This window comes from Schistocerca cancellata, chromosome 6 (genome assembly GCF_023864275.1).
Source record: "Schistocerca cancellata isolate TAMUIC-IGC-003103 chromosome 6, iqSchCanc2.1, whole genome shotgun sequence".
Taxonomy (NCBI): domain Eukaryota; kingdom Metazoa; phylum Arthropoda; class Insecta; order Orthoptera; family Acrididae; genus Schistocerca; species Schistocerca cancellata.
Window position 1 is genome coordinate 609,045,303 of NC_064631.1, and position 19,742 is coordinate 609,065,044.

General features: G+C 42.1%; 1 protein-coding gene across 1 annotated transcript in view; it reads right to left on the reverse strand.

Annotated features, from left to right (window-relative positions):
- Positions 1-19,742, reverse strand: part of LOC126088450 (ras-associated and pleckstrin homology domains-containing protein 1-like) — a 350,087-nt gene that overhangs the window by 1,864 nt on the left and 328,481 nt on the right. The window lies entirely within an intron of this gene.

Here is a 19,742-nt window from a genome sequence, read left to right on the forward strand (position 1 = left end):
CCCAGAAAGGTACGACATAACAAGGGAATGGAGGCAATACTGGTCGCTGAATAATCACCATCCTCTCATCACTTATTGTGATCCTTCGATACCGCTGGAAGGAATGAAAATGCCCAGAAGAACTTGGTGCAGACTTAATCGTGTGAGGACTAACCACGGCAGGTGTAAGGCCATCCTCCACAAATGGAAACTCACTGATGACCCACGATGCGACTGTGGTGCAGAAGAACAAACACCTGATCTTCGAATGTCCTGCGAGGAGGTTTGAAGGAGAATGGAGGGATATCATGAATGCTACTCCACGTCCTGTTCAGTGGGTGACGTGTTTAGATGTGGACTTATAATAGCTGCAGCGGCTGTCTCCCTAATCTTTCGCATGTTGTTGTTTGCAATCAATCATTTAATAATATATTAGTAATTCGTTTATTATATTAATTAATAGTTTGTGTGCAATTTTACTCTGCAGATGCCATATGCTAAATAAATAAATAAACCATTACGCCACCTCAATCGATCTGTGAAACACAGGCTGAATTACTTTGAAGAGTGGTTAATATCTGTTACAAATTAATGGTTAAGTGCGAAGAACCAGTCCATAAAGCATTTGTAATCAGTGTTAACCTTGCAGCTATCGCCGTGTACTTTAACGTTTTTATTTGAAATTCCAACCGTTTCCACGCCATCAATCAGTAACCTATTGTCATGTTTGAAACTACTGAATAAGCAATGGGTATGTGATAACTGCCTGACAGCGTTCCTCGGATATTTTCTCACGTTTTAGTGACACACACACACACACACACACACACACACACACACGTTGTTGTATTTTAAACACAATGTAAGTCGCTTAAAAGAAAGCCATACAACATGTAAATACGACAACATGTGTGGGGAACTGTTAAGTGACGTCTCTGAATTGTATAATATCTCTGCTTTTGTAATGGAAGATGTTTTGTAACTTCTGTGATAAAGAAGTTCCGTGTAAATAAACTTGTATGTTACTTGTAGTTAAAAGCACTTCGTTTACCACACATTTTCGGGGACCGAAAGCTGGTAAAATTCGACACAGACGGAAACTTTGGGAATCCGTGGGATGTCTACGATACTTCGAAGGAACTCACATACCGATTTCTAACGACTAAACGGCGGAATTTATTCACGCGTAACATACAACGCACACTCTCAGGTATGTCATCTACGCATTACAATCTTCAGCTACTGTAACGTATCAGCTTATTGCACGTGTACTAGCTGCTTGAGTAATATTTGAGTAGAAGGTAGAAGAATAATTTGATCACGTAACAAGCACATAGCTGACCTCGAGCGAGAAAGTTTGCCGTTTACGCTTGTCAAGTGCTGCTACCTGTTAGCGAAGCTACAACTACGACTAAACGTGAGCAAAAACATTGTACTATCCAACACCTTCCTTGTTAAGATGAAACGTAAAAAATACTGAAGTAACAAACTCTCTTTCTTGAAACGTGAACTACGAACGCAGCGATTCAACGTCAAACGCCTCATTAACCAAATAAATTCGTTTGACGATTTCACGCTAAATACTGAGATAGAATAGGTTCGCAGTCGATTGTAGGGAACTTTAGCTAGTACCATCCAGGAATACAAATCCGAAGTCTTAGCGTGTGAAAACTATACAAACTCTGTGAAGCAGGCGATCCTGACGGCAAAATAGAGTACTGAAGGCACACTTTCAGACATCACGGCCAACACGACGATTTTTGGGGCTTCTGCACAGTCGTGGCTTGTGGCGGTCCTGCCACCAATTACATTAGAGTCATTTTCTAGTGACACAGAGCACTGGACTCGTTTCTGGGAACAGTTCGAATTCTTTATCGATGCAGATCCGAAATTGCCAACTGTCAACGAACTTTAGGAGAACCCAAGAGTTGGATAAAATGTATCACCGTAACTGCAGCTGCTGATGAACAAACCTAGGAAATTTTATGAAGAGTTAGTTCCTTGTTCCATCGATCAAATTCACGAACATGTCAGCGGAACGTAGGACACTTATAGCTGGCTATTTACAGTTTTTTAATAACCACTTATCTCTAATCAAGAGTTTCTCTATGGTATGGAAGGAGTTGTTAAGAAGAAACATTTTTAATCTATATTTTGAAACACCGAAACTATTTATCACATACTTTATGTCCATGGGAAGATTGGCAACGAGTTTTATAGGTATAAATTTCACCCCTTTCTGTGTCAAATTCAGGCTCATTAATGGGTAACACACATCATTTGTCCTTCTATTGTTGCACTTAAAAATATCTCGGTTACTTTCAAACTTGAATGGGTTGTTGATAAAAATTCTTAAGTGAATAAATGTACTCCGAGTTTGTGGTTAATGTTACCAGCTGCTTAAAGAGATACATGCTAAATGTGTATGTGTGAGCTCCGCACACAATTCTGATTACTTTCTTTTGCGCAATGAATACTTTTGCTTAAGTGAAGATTTACACCAGAATATTATTCCAGAATATCAGTGAATGAAAATATGCAAAACATGTTAACTTATTATATCATAGCAATTATTCTTATGACAAAAGTAGCTACATCTAACCGTTTTCGGAAGTCTACTATTTGGTTTCTCCAATATAAGTTTTCATCAATATGCACACCTAAGAAATTACAGTTTTCTACCCTGTTTTATAACGTTTTGTTGGCGTACTACGTTAGTAAGAGGTGGTATATTTTTTGACAATTGAAAACTGAATGAATTCCTTTTTTTCAAAGTTTAACGCGAGCCCGCTTGTGCAAAATTGTTCAGTAACTTTAATTTAAAAAATCATTTACTGTTTTCTCTGTTGCTGCTTCTTTGGTGGGTTTCACAACAATGCTTGTATCATCTGCAAACAGGACTAACTATGCTTACTGATTCAAATAAAATGGCAGATCATTAACATAAAGCTAGAACAGTAACAGACTAATGATCGAACCCTCTGCTACACCCACTATAATTTCAATGCAGATGACGTGGCGTCCGTCTTCAACTACTCGAACAACCTAGGGTAACTTTCTACATTCAATTTATTAAAGAAAACCAGGCATTATCTGAACTACGTACTCCATAAAATTTTAACTTCTCTAATAGAATATTATGACTGACACAATCAAATGCCTTTGGTAAGTCGCAGGAGATCCTATACGTGATACCTTACCATTTCAAGATTTTGTTATGTGCTAAGTAAATGTATAAGTAGGCCTACCTGAGTCATTAGAATGGCCCTTTTGAAATCCAAACTGTGATTGGCTAAGTGTCCCATTGCTTCACATGCAGTAACTTACCGTCTCAAAAATTTTCGAGAAGTATGTAAGAAGTGACACCGGGCGGTAGTTACTGACATCTGTGCAGCCATCCTTTCCATACACAGGCCTAAGAATGGCATATTTCAATTCTGCCGGGAAAACAGCCAGAAGTGATTAAGAAAATTACGTATTACAGGTCTACAACTTTTTAGTGTATTGTTGGAGATATTATCCACCCCACACGAGCTTTTACTTTTTAGACTCATGATGACTAGCGTTATTTCAAATGATGATATGTGCTCAATTTTTATTCACTAAATGTCCTCTGCACTGGTTCTTCAGTGCTCTGTTTTTCTTTCTCCTCTGAATTATTTGGACCAGTTTTCTCATGTATTTTTAAAAAGTAATAATTAAAGATACCTGCTACACAAGAACTCTTTTAAAATAATCCCTTTCTCTTCACCAGAAATAATGACACTTTCTGTGCCTTCTCTCCCTGACTCTCTTTCAATAATATTCCATACTGATTTGCTGTTATTATCTGATCTGTCAATTTCAGACAAGCTGTGCATACTCCTGGATTTTTTTTACAACTTTCCTTACTATGTTATAGCACTGTTTTTAATAGAAAAGTATTTCTGGGTCGTTACTTGTTATGGCTACCTTGTACATGTATTTTTTTCTTGGTAAAGTGAGATTGATACCTTTAATGATCCAATGTTTCATCAACGACTTGAAATTATTACATTTAACTCAGTTTTTAGGAAAACTACTTTCAAACACGAATACGAACTCATTAGGAAGAACGTTGAATTTTAGAGTTAGCATTAGGCTCGTTGTAAACACCACCCCTCAACATTCTTTAAGCTTTCTTAAAATCTTCCATAGGTTTGTCATTAATCATGCTCACTGCTTTCTTAGAGTGATGCCCCGTAAGGTCTCTGGTGCAACAGGACGATTGCAAACCGCTCGTTTTAGCATGGCCCCTGCATTCCCAGTGCAGTTTGGAGAAAATTGAGGCCATTTCATCCATCTGATTCTATGCTCCACTAGGGACGTACTCACCAGATTGTGACGATGATGGCGTGCTTTGTCGCCCATCAGTGTGAATCCCGCTACAATATGTTCACCAAATGGAGCCACAATGCGTGCGTGGGTGTCGTCCGGGGTACTTCACAACAGTCATCCTCCCGCGTATTGGCGAAAAGGGTGTCCTGCGGCCATACACGATTTCACTCCAAAATGTGACTGAACTGCCTTGATAAGAGTAACGGTTTGCGATACAGTTAAGGTGTAAAAGTTGTCCTCGTTGCCTCCAAACAAGGATATCATTATTGTGAGGATGGTGACTTATACGGATCTAATCAGAAAAGAGCGTTGTGTCCCAATGCTGCCCAGTCCACAAAGAATGGTTTCGTGCCCGTGCGACACGAGTGCCTCTCCGAACCCGATTTAGGAGAGGAGCCTTGAGAGGTCTTCCGGCTCTTAATCCCTGTTCATGGTGCCTATTTCCTATCGTTAGCGTTGACACCTGCACTGCCGTAGCTGTTTGGAACTGCCACCGTAGACGTGTAGTACTGTGCTGATGGCTCATGTTTACTGTTATACGCAGATACCGTTCCTGCACAGCCTTTGCTTTTCTTCTGCGGCCACTTCTGTGCCATCCTCAGCTTATCCTGTCGCCAGAAACTTATTTCACATTCTGGAGGCAACGCTGTGACTCACAACGGCGTAAGCTGGGGCCTCGACCTGTCTCACTCCATGCTCCATTAGAGTGGCTATTCGGAGCCTCTGATCGGCGTACATTACTGTTGTCCGAACCATCCTGAGGCAATACAACTCTCGTATGGTCGAACAGCACAAGTGATATGGTTTTCACAGACTGCACATACTGTCCCGTCAATGAAGAATATTGACTGTTTCCGCTACAAAACCATTGTATTGATATTATAACTTATTTCTGGATCAAAATGTGCCATATTAAAGTTTTAGCAATATGCAACATTTATTTTGACCACTGTATTTTCTGCCACTACACTACATTTATGTATATGGCTTTGTTCAAATCATTTTTGATCAGTGTTCTATGACTGCGAGCGTAATGCAGTGTGATTGTGCTGACACGAATATAAAAATGAATGTGTTTCTGTTCTTTTCGTCTTAGTGCTGCTTTCATTCCATTTGTGTGCCGTTGCTGCATTGTAAGTAAATGGGAGTTGTGAATCAACGTTGCAAAGAACTTCGCTCATTTAAATTATTTTTATCAGAAGTGTTTTACAAAAGTGGTTCGCTTTGTTTTTGTATGTTTTTTTGTATGCAGCAATCTTTTGGAGCAGATAATTCTATTCAGTTTTTGTATCTTGGTGTGTGGTTACGTAATTGTAAAAGTCAGGGACATAACAAGTTCAGATATTAGCTTGTTTGCATTCTATACTTAATTTTTTGAAGCAAACGTGTGTCGCTGCACTGGAATAATTGTAATTTTCGACACGCAAGTAGGGGCAATAGCTCAGGATATTCAATTATTATGCAGTTCAGTGTTGTTTCAAAACGGTCATTCTTTTATTACGTTCTGCACGCTGCAATAGCAATTTCACAATTAATTCATATAATACTTTAAACGTTTACGATCCAAAGGACCCGCAGCGTATAGAATATCTGTTAGAGACTTTCTGTAACAAAATCCAGATTGCTGCTATGCTAGTTTTATAATGTCTACATTTCGTCTAGCTTGCCATCTTCAGATCATCTGCGAAAGTTACATAACTTTTTCATTTTATTATAATGTTGGTTAATCATATTTTCGGATACACAGATTACATACTTAGTCTATATATCATCAGTGGTCGATGTCTCTCCGTATCGTATACAACGTGGCGTAGGTTTACGACTCCTACTCTATAAGCTCTTCTGTGGTTTACTCCTGTTGCTAATGGCCCTTTTTTTGTAGTTTTTATGATATGAGGTTTTATCGTCAGAAGTGACAGATGGATAGTGGCGACAGTTGGCCACACATACAGCCCGAAATGATAAACTTCAACACACCACAGCAACTGTAACCATATGGCATCTTTGGTCAGCTGCCGCAACTGTTAATCTGCCAAATCTGACGACAAAACGTCAAATTACACAAATTACAAGAAAGGACCATTAACAACCGAAAGCGGACCACAAAACAGCTTATAGCTTACGAGTCCTAAACCTACGCCCCACGTTGTAATACAAAACAGAGTGGCAATGACAAGTGGTAACATATGGACGTTTAAGTGCCAAATTTTTATATCCGAAAATATGATTAAACAACATTATAATAAAATAAAAAGCTTATGTAACTTTCGAAGATGGTCTAAAATTGCAATCTAACCTAAACAGATCCATCACAATAAATAGCTCATTAAACTGCTATAGAAACGATCTCGATTTTACTTTATAGTTAGTTCGAGAGCTGTTCTGCTACAGGCTGTTCCATACCGCACCTGGCCACACATGTTTATATTTTCCGTGGTTTCCCTAAATGCTTTAGGCAAATGCCAGGGTGGTATCTTTTTAAAGGACACGACTGATTACTTCCACTATTCTTTCTCATTCCGAGCTTGTTAACCGTCTCTCTCATCGACTGGACGTTAAACTCTAACCTTCCTTTTCCAGTCTGTTAGAACAATGTGGGGAACTGATGTTATCGAAGATGTTTGCATAAGGACCTGCGTTCACTTTACAGTCGCCCATTAATTCAGGACCAAAACCGGGCCCGACTCCGACAGCTGTGGCGACAATGAGATTCGGGGTATACGGTGAGGCACATTCACGGTGATGCCTTGCGCGAAGCACCGGAGTAGTTACACAGGCCTATGACAGATGATTACCTTCCGTATAAGCCCGAATTTTCGTATCTTCCCGTCATGGACACTTCACGAAATGCATGTGAGAGGACGTAACACGCTGCCCGACACTTTTTAAATGTTTCCTACACATACTCCAGGGCACAGGTATTCAGTCTGTCGAAAATTTAATTTCAGTTCCTACTTATCATATTCTTCTACTGATTTTCTTGGCATAAAACATATCATCCTCTCCACTGACCACCACTACCTGACCATCTGCGAAGAACAATGTATATAAACACTTATCCTTTGATATCTCAATGATAGAACACTTGCCCAAAAAAGACAAAGATACCGAGTTCGAGTCTGGGTCCGGCACACAGGTTTAATCTGCCAGGAAGTTACACTAACTGTTATTTATCAAGCATAACAGGACTACAGTATAAAAAACTGAAGTGTGTATTAATCTGATGTAAACACAAAACTAAAGTCTAATACGGTACTTCCCTATTTAAACAGTTTAAGGGTCAAAGTGTTAAATGGTTCAAATGGCTCGGAGCACTATGGGCCTTAACATCTGAGGTCATCAGTCCCCTAGAACTTAGAGCTACTTAAACCTAACTAACCTAAGGACATTACACACATCCGTGCCCGAGGCAGGATTCGAACCTGCGACCGTAGCGGTCGCGCGGTTCCAGACTGAAGCGCTTAGAACCGCTCGGCCACAACGGCCGGCTGCTGAAAGTATTAGAAAAGTTCAGTATAGTTAATGATTTCTTGTACGTCTGTTATGAAATAAACTAAGCACCACTGCTTTGAAAAGATCAAGAACAAGCTAATTGAAAAAAATGCTACCAAGGACTTAGTGCAGATATCTGACGTTGTCAAGGGCGTGTAATACGTCCGTTTAGTATCTACCACTGGAAGTTTAATTGAATTCTTCTTCTAAACCTTCTGGAACATGGCAGAAACGTTAACTTGTTTTTGGTTTGAGCTCTTTTTTTGTATAATAAAAGTTAGTGTTGTTGTTTGTTGTTGTGGTCTTCAGTTCTGAGACTGGTTTGATGCAGCTCTCCATGCTACTCTGTCCTGTGCAAGCTTCTTCATTTCCCAGTACCTACTGCAACCTACATCCTTCTGAATCTGCTTAGTGTATTCATCTCTTGGTCTCCCTCTACGATTTTTACCCACCACGCTGCCCTCCAATGCTAAATTTGTGATCCCTTGATGCCTCAAAACATGTCCTACCAACCGATCCCTTCTTCTAGTCAAGTTGTGCCACAAACTTCTCTTCTCCCCAATCCTATTCAATACCTCCTCATTAGTTACGTGATCTACCCACCTTATCTTCAGCATTCTTCTGTAGCACCACATTTCGAAAGCTTCTATTCTCTTCTTGTCCATACTAGTTATCGTCCATGTTTCACTTCCATACATGGCTACACTCCATACAAATACTTTCAGAAACGACTTCCTGACACTTAAATCTATACTCGATGTTAACAAATTTCTCTTCTTCAGAAACGCTTTCCTTGCCATTGCCAGTCTACATTTTATATCCTCTCTACTTCGACCATCATCAGTTATTTTACTCCCTAAATAGCAAAACTCCTTTACTACTTTAAGTGTCTCATTTCCTAATCTAATTCCCTCAGTATCACCCGACTTAATTCGACTACATTCCATTATCCTTGTTTTACTTTTGTTGATGTTCATCTTATATCCTCCTTTCAAGACACTGTCCATTCCATTCAACTGTTCTTCCAAGTCCTTTGCTGTCTCTGACAGAATTACAATGTCATCGGCGAACCTCAAAGTTTTTACTACTTCTCCATGAATTTTAATACCTACTCCGAATTTTTCTTTTGTTTCCTTTACTGCTTGCTCAATATACAGATTGAATAACATCGGGGATAGGCTACAACCCTGTCTCACTCCTTTCCCAACCACTGCTTCCCTTTCATGCCCCTCGACTCTTATAACTGCCATCTGGTTCCTGTACAAATTGTAAATAGCCTTTCGCTCCCTGTATTTTACCCTTGCCACCTTTAGAATGTGGAAGAGAGTATTCCAGTTAACATTGTCAAAAGCTTTCTCTAAGTCTACAATGCTAGAAACATAGGTTTGCCTTTTCTTAATCTTTCTTCTAAGGTAAGTCGTAAGGTTAGTATTGCCTCACGCGTTCCAACATTTCTACGGAATCCAAAGTTAGTGTTATGATGTGCAAATTCAAAACTTCTGAAGCGTTGTATTGTTGACTACTCTAAGAGAATTTTACAAAGGAGCCTCAGCTTAAGAGATGTGAGTTGTGGACGTGTCTTCTTCGTCAACCTCCGTTTTTGGTACCTCGTGTGGGTTGAAAACTCTTCGCAATATCATATCGTCAGTCAACTCCTCTTCAACAGCTAAATTTCTGACTGTATCGATCCATTCGTCAACTTCTGCTGCTAAAAACGCACTCAATTCATTAGCCGGTACAGGATTTACCATTTGCATCGCTTTCCATCTCTGCTACTTCGTCCAGTGTAGGGCATATTTTTCTCCAGGTCCTACGCAAAGCTTAGCAGCTTTTGCTCAAACATTCATCTGTACCTGCACTTGAAATTATGTATGGGCCGTTGGTCCATGAGTTTAAATACTGATGTAAAATTGGCAGAAAGAATGTGCGGAAAATATTATCTAACGCAAGCTCTGATTCTGGATGGTGAGCTCTGAAATTGTCAAGGATGAGAACCGCGTTAGAATTCATAAGTGGCTTATTTTTCCCAAATTTTCTTTCATATCTGGAACGAAATGGTAAAAGAACCAGTCTTTGAACGACTCGACTTTCATCCAGGCATTAATCTGTGCACCGTACATAACAGGCATATTTGTCACAACTTTCAGGGGTCTAGGCTTTTGATATTTTCCAGTCACAAACAACGGCAGTTTATGATCACCTGAAGCATTCCCACATAATAAGGCAGTGACTCTATTCTTTATAAGTCCTTTGCGCTGGACTCCTCGGCCGCTAGAGTTGAATTTGGCGAACACCGCCATAACAGGTCAGTCCCATCAGCTCCAAACTAAAAATGTGGGAAAATTTCTATCGGATCTACCGCATTATCGAGTGCTAGATTATCGCGGTCTTACTGCATTTTGGTATAAGGGGCCTGGGGTCTCCGGTTTTTCGTTACTGAGTAATTTCATGTCGTTTTTCTTTCTTACCTCCTTTTATCTTCGTATGTGTGTTGCTCTGAATATACCTGCGCAGCAGTGCGAATGGCAAGTGCGTGCACTGTTGTTCTTGTTTGGAAATGAACTAAGTAGTTCCATTCACTGAAGGTACTTATACTGTTGACGACAGTAAATCTCTCTTCGCCCTCAAGCGTGCAATTCGCCCTTCTTGTTTGCTTGAAACGGATCACAAATTACACAGACTATACCCATCCACTATTTCGTAATGCGAGCACTTAGCGGCTTCCAACAAACTCTTATAATTTCAAACCTATCCTAGACTTTTTATCGCTTACGTGCTTAAAGTCAGATATTTAAGACATAACTCTTGAAATAATCACACGTTGAAGGTGCGTTACATAAGGGAATTCTGTTCTTTAGAGGATGGGGGTTTACTGGTGTACTTACATTCAAAAATTGAAAATTTTTGCTAGCTACATGAACGGAGCAATATTAATTGTAAAGCTGCATGAGAAGTAATACTACATTGTAAAGAATCCTGTGACATTCTGATGTGTGCATCTATTTTCTTTGTAATCCCCTACATATTAAGCTACCAATACAGGATCAATATAGCCGAGGCTGCAGCAACCTTTTTCAAAGTAGCCCATTTTCTGCTTAATTAATATGTTAACTTACTTGGCGGATATACAGTCGGCACTTAACAAGACAGTGATGGTTTACTGTTGGTACAGAATACAGATAGTAAGAGTTGCTTGTCTTATGTTAATACACGACGGCGTGCCGAAAGTAATGTCTACGAATTTTTTATGTGAATGCTTTGAAGGCTTTTGAAATTAAATAAACTTTATTAACATGTCATGTCTACACATTTATTTCTCAATATAGTTACCCTGGCGACGAACCGCCTTCTCCTAACGAGAGACCAGTTTGTTGGTACCGTCACTGCAGAAAGTCTGACTTTGTCGTCAGAGCGATAACCTCACCTCTGCTTGCACCGCTTCAACACTATCAAAGTGCTTTCTCGAAGGTGTTCTTTAAGTTCCGGAAAAAGATGAAAAGAGGATGGGGCCAAGTCGCGAGTAAATGGAGAAAGATCGATTACAGTGAACCTAAGACCTCGGATTGTCAAAGATATCGCAGCGCTCGTGTGTGGTCTGGTATGTCAAGCTGAAGGAGAGGGTGGACGAACTCTTCGAATTCATGTTTTCAGCTTTCTGAGAGTCACTCACACGTACTGGGAGCCCTCTAGCAGCAGAGGGTAGCAATTTGCTTGAGTGAAGCGAAAACGTGGATCGAGTAGATGCACGGTATGTAATACCTCAACTGATATGGAGAGTGAAAAAAAAAATTCGGAGGCATACCTTTTCAGCAAGTCATCATGCATCTTGATTCGATCCACATACCTGCTGAGCGTTCTCCTTCTTGTTGAGACGTATGGAACACGAAAGAGGAATGAAGGAATGAGACAGTGCCGATATCTGTGACGGCTGAGAGCTGGTGAAGGGGACAGGCGTGGCTGGGTGAATCACAGGAGCGTGCATCGTGCCGGAAGCCAGCCATCGACTGCTGAAGATTAGCTGAACGGATTCTCTTACACTGCTTCCCGCGCTTATCGGCATCCACTGAATATCCCAGCTCTCATCCTCGCTGTTTGGCGCCCACAATTCATCACACAATAGTAAAATCGGTACAACAGTGATCACGTCTTACTAGGAGACGCTCGCCAGTGCATCGATGTAGGGCATTTGCCAAGAAGTCGCGTCACATTGCATCTCTTGACAGTGTACGGCTCAGTGACATTCAAAGAAAGGAAGGCTTGGCTTTGGCGTCCCCTTGACTACTGGGTCATCAGAGACGGAGCCCAAGCTGAGATTGCGAAAGACGTTGGGCTGTCTCATTTCCAGGAAACGTCCTGGGACTCCGTTAAGCAACTTAAGGAAACCATAGAAAATCCTAATCTGAATGGTCGGACTGGGATCTGAACCGCCGTCCTCTCGAATGTGGTCCAGTGTGTTACCATTGCGCCGTCTCGCTCGGTAACGAGGTAAGTGTGGAGAGTGTGTTTGTTTACGTGTCCTCCCCCTTGTGTTGGGTGGGGGTGAGTGGACCTCTCAACTGCGGTTCCAGTGGGGTTCGTCAGTATTATTCTTCTGCTTCCTGTGCGAGAAAATTTGTTGTTGTCTCTCAGCAAGATTGGTCCTACAACGGCGCAACGAAAACGTTGAAAAAAACCGTTATACAAAATGCTCATCTCGCTCGGGCTTAAAAATTGATTTCATTGATCCACATAACAATAGCCGTGTCAATTGTTGCAGCTGGATTGAAATTGAATATAAACAGTCACAACCGCAATAAACTTTTTTTCTTTTTATATAAGGTTACCGGTTTCAGCATTTTTTAGACCATCTTCAGATCCACACCATGATGGTAGATGTTGGCTCTGAATGGAGCAGACGCTATACCTCCACGAAGCAGTTAGCGTCGTAGGTTCGAATCCTGCCTCAGGCATGGGTGTGTGTGATGTCCTTAGGTTAGTTAGGTTTAAGTAGACCTCAGAAGTTAAGTCCCATGGTGCTCAGAGCCATTTGAACCATTTTTGTTGTCACCGAAAAATACGATAACATACTGACAATTTTTACGACAGTCTTTTGCACTAGTGTTTGTTACCAGTAATTCTTTTTTACACATAGTGATTTACACTGAACAGCAGTGAAACTCACCCACATATGCGCATTATTCACATTTTAAAAATTATATGGAGTAGAAGCAGTTTTCAAACAAATATAATGATTTCTGTTTGAGTTTGAATTTTATATTGTTATGTATTACATTTTTACTTGTAATAAAGTCCAAATCGCAATAAATGGCAATTATTGCAACTATTTTCGATGATCTTGTCGTTAGACAATCGTCGATTTGAGAAAAATTGTTCTTTATGTCTTCACAAAGCTGTATCAGCTGTTCTCAACATCCGACGTCACACAGACAATTGCTGTGAAGCAGTGGACACAACCTCAAGACTTAAAAGTAAGATTTCTCTCATGTAGACGAATGATCGAAATCGGTTTTAAAATGTATTATTCCCTCATAGATATGAACATATAATACGATGTACCGAAGGCACATGAACGTGATTGTTGTTCGCAGCAATACCGTTCGGCAACAGGTACTTCGTTTGCCCTCAATCTGCCGCCACGCATGCGCAACCCTCTTCCCCTCCACGACTACCTATCGCTCCGCCTCTACGCGCGGAAGCGTCGTCTTACGTGAAGTGGGCTACAGTCTTGGCTCACTGTTACTGTGACGACATTTATGTGGAGTGTACTGCATCCGAATAAAGCATTGGGCGCTTCATATTTTCGTAAGAAAATGTAGTCCTTTGCGACTACGCCGTCTCGTTCACACGTGATACACCGTTTTTTCCATGTTTTAAAATCAAATCTAACAGACAAACTAGTTTCCAAAATTGTGAAATTTAAAGTTTTCTCAGCGAATTAAATGTTCAAAGAGAGATCGGGATTTCAACCAGTCGTGGTAAACTTCATTCCACAATACTTCAAATGGACACCTGCCAGTCATCATCGAAGATGGCTGGCAGGTGTCCAGATGAAGTGTCGTGGAGTGAAGTTTATGAAGACCAGCTGCAATCCCGAAATCTCTTCGAACATCGCTTAAATTGCTGCCTAATGACACATTTATCAATATCGTCCGTGGGATATTTTATTATGTACACTCTCCTCCTCTTCCTTCTTCTTCTTCTTCTTCTTCTTCTTCTTCTTCTTTGCGTTAGATCTTCAACCCCACTGCGCTCAGCATCCGTTCTTCTTTCCGTAATTTACAAACGATCGTGTTAACAGTTTGATTTGCACGGTTTGCACACCTGCAACCGGCTCAGTCACTCCTTTCACTTTCTCATCGTCAGTAAATGCTAATGGCGTTAACAGCCAGACGTCGCGCACTATCCATGGCCATTTTCCGTGCTTGCACTACGATGTGTCAGCTCGCACTACTTTGAACAGGAAAGCCGGCCGCTGTGACCGAGCGGTTCTAGGCGCTTCAGTCTGGAACAGCGCGATCGCTACGGTCGCAGGTTAGAATCCTGCCTCGGGCATCGATGTGTGCGATTTCCTTAGGTTAGTTAGTTCTAGGAGACTGATGACCTCAGATGTTAAGTCCCATAGTTCAAAAAAATGGTGAAAATGGCTCTGAGCACTATGGGACTTAACTGCTGTGGTCATGAGTCCCCTAGAACTTAGAACTACTTAAACCTAACTAACCTAAGGACATCACACACATCCATGCCCGAGGCAGGATTCGAACCTGCGACCGTAGCGGTCGCGCAGTTCCAAACTGTAGCGCCTAGAACCGCCCGGCCACTTTGGCCGGCAAGTCCCATAGTGCTCACAGCCATTTGAACTGGAAAGCAGGTATACCGAGTCTACGGACCGGTTTGGCTAGTAATACAGGATTTTTCCTATTAACTGTCATCGTTGTTTGCAGCAAGACTTTTCTCCTTTGTTGATCACGATAATGTACGAATTAGATGCAGCTACAGACGCTTACTTGCTACTGCAACAACACAGAGCGACATGCTGTGCAGTCTGTTCTCCACACCCTTCCCCTTAGGCCGGTATTACACTATCAAATTTCTTTGTCAAAGATGTGATCAAATATTCGTCAAATATATTTGACAAAGATCTTTGACATGGCGCTAAAAGGGGGTATTACACTGTCATATTTTTTGTCAAAGTTCAAGACAACAACAACTTGTTATTAACCGCAGCAGTTGCATGTACCACAACTGCACTGTGTGCACATGCGGAGGAGAAGCGGGGGAAAAGAAGGAAACGTACCTGGGTGAAGCCGTGGGTTTACGACGACACGATAAAAGCATTCAACAAAACTTTTTATGTGAGCTTATAGTGGACGTCAAGTCGTACATCAATTACTTAAGAATGGATGAGCATAGATTTCTGTATGTGCTCAGTGAAGTGTATCCTCATATCACAAAGCACAATACTCACTTAAGAACTGCTATATCTGCAGAAGACAGGCTCAATGTGACACTCCGATTCCTTGCTACAGGAGAGCGTTAGGTTAGGTTAGGTTAGGTTAGGTTAGGTTAGGTTAGGTTAGGTTAGGTCAGGTCTCCAATCTTCTTAATCTATTTTTGTATTCAGGGTGCCTCACTTTGCAAAGCGCCTCATCAGCTTCATACATCTCTATTAATTTTGTAGTTGTCAGTACACACCAATTGTATTTACTGGCAATGTTTATAAAAACACTACAGATGACAGAACGCTGCAGAGATGCTAGAGCTCCACGTGGTAACATGTCACATTGTAGTGAACAGAAGACAAGCGGCTTCTTTGATCAAATCTACAGCGAGGCCCTAGATTTGATTAAATATTTGACGACATTTGACAAAGTTTCCTATTACACCATCAAATTTCTCTGACAAAGATATTTGACATATTGTAAGTAGGCTGCTTATGTTTTCTTTATGTAAGTAGGCTGTTTATGTTTTCTTATTGGCAACGTTACGTAGCGCTCTGTATGAAAATCACTGGCTGTGCTGTGTGCAGTCTGTGGCTAGTTTGCATTGTTGTCTGCCATTGTAGTGTTGGGCAGCGGCAGCTGGATGTGAACAGCGCGTAGCGTTGGGCAGTTGGAGGTGAGCCGCCAGCAGTGGTGGATGTGGGGAGAGAGATGGCGGAGTTTTGAAATTGAACTGCTATATATATTATGATTATTAAGGTAAATACAGTGTTTGTTCTCTATTAAAATTTTTCATTTGCTAACTATCCCTATCAGTAGTTAGTGCCTTCCGTAGTTTGAATCTTTTATTTAGCTGGCAGTAGTGGCGCTCGCTGTATTGCAGTAGTTCGAGTAACGAAGATTTTTTGTGAGGTAAGTGATTTCTGAAAGGTATAGTTTAATGTTACTCAGGGCCATTATTTTGCAGGGATCTTAGATAGTCAGATTGCGTTGCGCTAAAAATATTGTGTGTCAGTTTAAGCACAGTCGTGTATAAATTGTTCTAAGGGGACGTTTCAATATATATTGGGCGAAGAAATTTGATAGTGTAATACCGGCCTTAGACCACAGCCAGCCTATTCCCCACTCACGTAGTATCCCCTCAATCGTCGCGTCACGTTTGTATTCAGTCGATCAAGAGAGTGTAAACTAAATGGTAGATAACGGGTGAGAGTCTCCGACGCTGTTCATACACAATGTAGCTGTATACACGAGGTTCACGTTCTTAGAGAAAAAAATGAAATTCAGAAACACTTTTAGTATTTTCGTCATGATCAACATTTCGTGCAAGGACTGGCAACTGACGCTAAACAAAAATTACTATGATGATATTGGCATAAATGCACGATAACAGCCGATATAATTTGATTATTCACTTAAGTCTGTCACAACCGTCAACTATCTAGTAGTGCTGTATAAAGCGATTTGCGGACAGAAAAATCATAAATATCTGGCTGTGAGGAAAGGAGATATCGGATTTACATATTTATCGTAGGGGAATTAAGGAAGCGGTCGCCTACAAAACGCTCTTTCGACAGATTCTTGATTTTAGTTTCAAAGTATGAGCCATACCTACACTTCAGTTAACGCATGAGTAGGAGGGGACTGAAAGAAGAACTTCGTAATGAGTTTTCGACTACACGAAACAGTCAGAGAAATCCTCAATGAACTCTAGTGGGAGACGCAACAGAAAAGACGTTGTGCATCGTGGAGAACCTTATACTTAAAGCTGGTCTGAAGACGTGTGCGTGACGTTACACGTTTGCAACAGCTAGCCTGTTAGGACACGCACAAGGTTGTACGTGATGCAGCAGGCAAACAACCGCAGCCTCAAAGTTCTTTCCAGCAACTACTAGTTCTAACGCTTTGTCACGCCCGATGACAAGTGGATTACGGCTCGTAAGTGAACACTACGTCCCACGCCCCACTTGCTCGACTGACATTTGGTATTTCAGCGTGGCGCCATCGCCATCCGTATTAGCAGACAGCGCGGCTACAAATGAGGAAGCCGTCATTTTTCGTTCTCATACCCTACTACTACCTACGGGCTCACATATCGGCTTCGCTGGCTGAAGATGTGTCAAGCAGTGAGTTCGCTGTTAAAGTGTTTATGAAATTAAGTATACTTTCGTTCCTTATATCGTCAGCTTTTTGACTAGTTTGATCCTGTACTCATCTTTTATAGTGTTGTACAGATCTTTTCTCTCTACGTAACTACAACAACTGACATCCTTTACGATGTAGTTCGTTTGTCTACAGCTACTATCTTTCGCCGCTACTGCCCTTTAAATTACAAGTTAACTATTCGTGGAGGCCGCGGCGGATGTGTTTCTAACCTGTACCTTTTCTGGTAAACGTCATAAATATACTTATTTTCCCGCATCTTGTTCTTACTAGTTCATTTCGTGCTTTATCCACCCAGTTAATTCTGACGTTTTACTACGGCAACACATTTCAAATGCTTCACGCATCTTCGTCTCCGGACTTCCGAGTTCCACTTCCATACAATGATGTCCTCCGGGCGTACACGTTCAGGAGCTTCTTCCGCATTTCCATATCTATATCTTGTATCACCAGAGCTCGTATACTACCGTGTGCCAGTCTACCTCTTATGTCTTCCTAGCTTCGGCCAAAAATGGTTCAAATGGCTCTGAGCACTATGGGACTTAACATCTATGGTCATCAGTACCCCCCCTTTTTATTTTAATCTAATGAACCGCTGCAGGAGCAGGACGACGGGTAGGGCAGGGGTCGACACCCGAAGCCTGGCCATCCCGCCGCCACGCCCAAGCAACGTGTTCGAGTTCGAGGGTCGAAGGATCAGGAAGAGGATGTAGTGGGTTTGTCGATGTTGTTTTATTTATTTAGTTCTGTAATTTTTATAACTTTTTTTATAAATTTATTTGTGTTTCATTACAAAGAAAGATCCTACAACTGCCGTAGTCGTGCGGCCGAGTCGTCTTCTCGTCTGTTGGGAGGGGTTCATCCCTATTCCGTCCGTAGAGGATCAATATGCTCCAGGATTCTTCTTCATTTTCAGCGTCTCATACCCGGAACGCCCCAGTGAGCAGGAGGATCCACAAATAATGAACCTAAATAATTTGCGAAACGAGTTCTGTACTTCGGGTGGCGGCTGAAAGCTGCATGTGTCGTCATCAATAGGGACCAAAAGTCGAGCGTGCCTTTGGGAGCATCGCAAAATATGTAGTAAACGGCCATGCCTTTTAGCCAGTTAACGGCGTTCGTTCTGGTTGATGGAAAGTATACGCTGTCGGGGCGCAATACTTCATCAGGGGAGATGGAGTCCGGCAATCGCCGCAAGAGTAACGCCAGCATGCGCTGCGTCAGTAGCCAGCACTCGCTGGTCGCGGCACACGTCAGACGGTGTGCGTCCGAGTCAGCGACTGAGCATGTCGGACACAAGGGGTCGTCCGTCAGATGTATGGAATGTAGCCTCTGACGAGTAGCGAACTTCCCATTCACAACCACGTACCACAATGAACGCACCGTCGTAGGTAGAAAAGGCGTGTGTACCGCTCGCCACACCGTGTTCCAGGCAACTTCAGGATGTCTGTGGGTGACCGTATTTACAGGTTACTGCTGTTGATAGAGGCGATAATAGTCTTTTGTGCTGGGCTTCCGTGTCGTCGGAAGTTCTGACCGTAAGTAGCTGAAGTCAATCAAGAACTCTCAGGTGTGGGTGAGTGCCGGTGAAATGTGTCCTACAGAAACCGGGGGATGCAGAGAGTGTGGCGCCACTTCCGCTATCAGGGTGCCCGTCAGAGTGGCGTGGGCAGAGGTCCACTTGCGACGCATAGTGTTGAGATAAAGCGATCGCGCACGGTTATATACATGAATTAAACCGAGACCGCCCGCCCGCTGCGGCAGCGTCAGGGTGGCGTATCGGACTTTAAAAACCAGACCGGTGCTTACGAAATGTCCTTATGCTGCTTGAAATCTGTCGGCCATCGTAGCCGTCTAGGGAAGGATATGCGCAAAATAGTTCAGTTTTGAGACAAGATAGGTGTTGACATAACGTGTTCTGAGAAGCATATCCAAGCGACGCAGTTTGTTGTCCTGCAGCAGAGCACGTGTCTGGTGTAGGAGCCGGCGGTACGTAGCCGCCGCCGTGCGGCGGACATTGCTATAGAATTGCACTCCTAAACACTTGAGTACGGGCACCTTGTCAAAGGGCACCGCCGTTGTGTGGGAAAGCCCCCCTCCGACATCCTTGTATTTTGTCTTCTTCACGTTGATGACGCTCCCAGCGACCGCCCCGTACTGGCGTAGCCACTGTAGCGCCATATGCATTTCATTCTCTGATCTGGCCAGGAACACCACGTCATCGGCGAATGCACCACAACGAAAGGTCTCGTCCCGCAAGGAGATACCATTTAATCGCTGTCGTAGACCATGTAAAGCTGGTTCAAGCGCTGC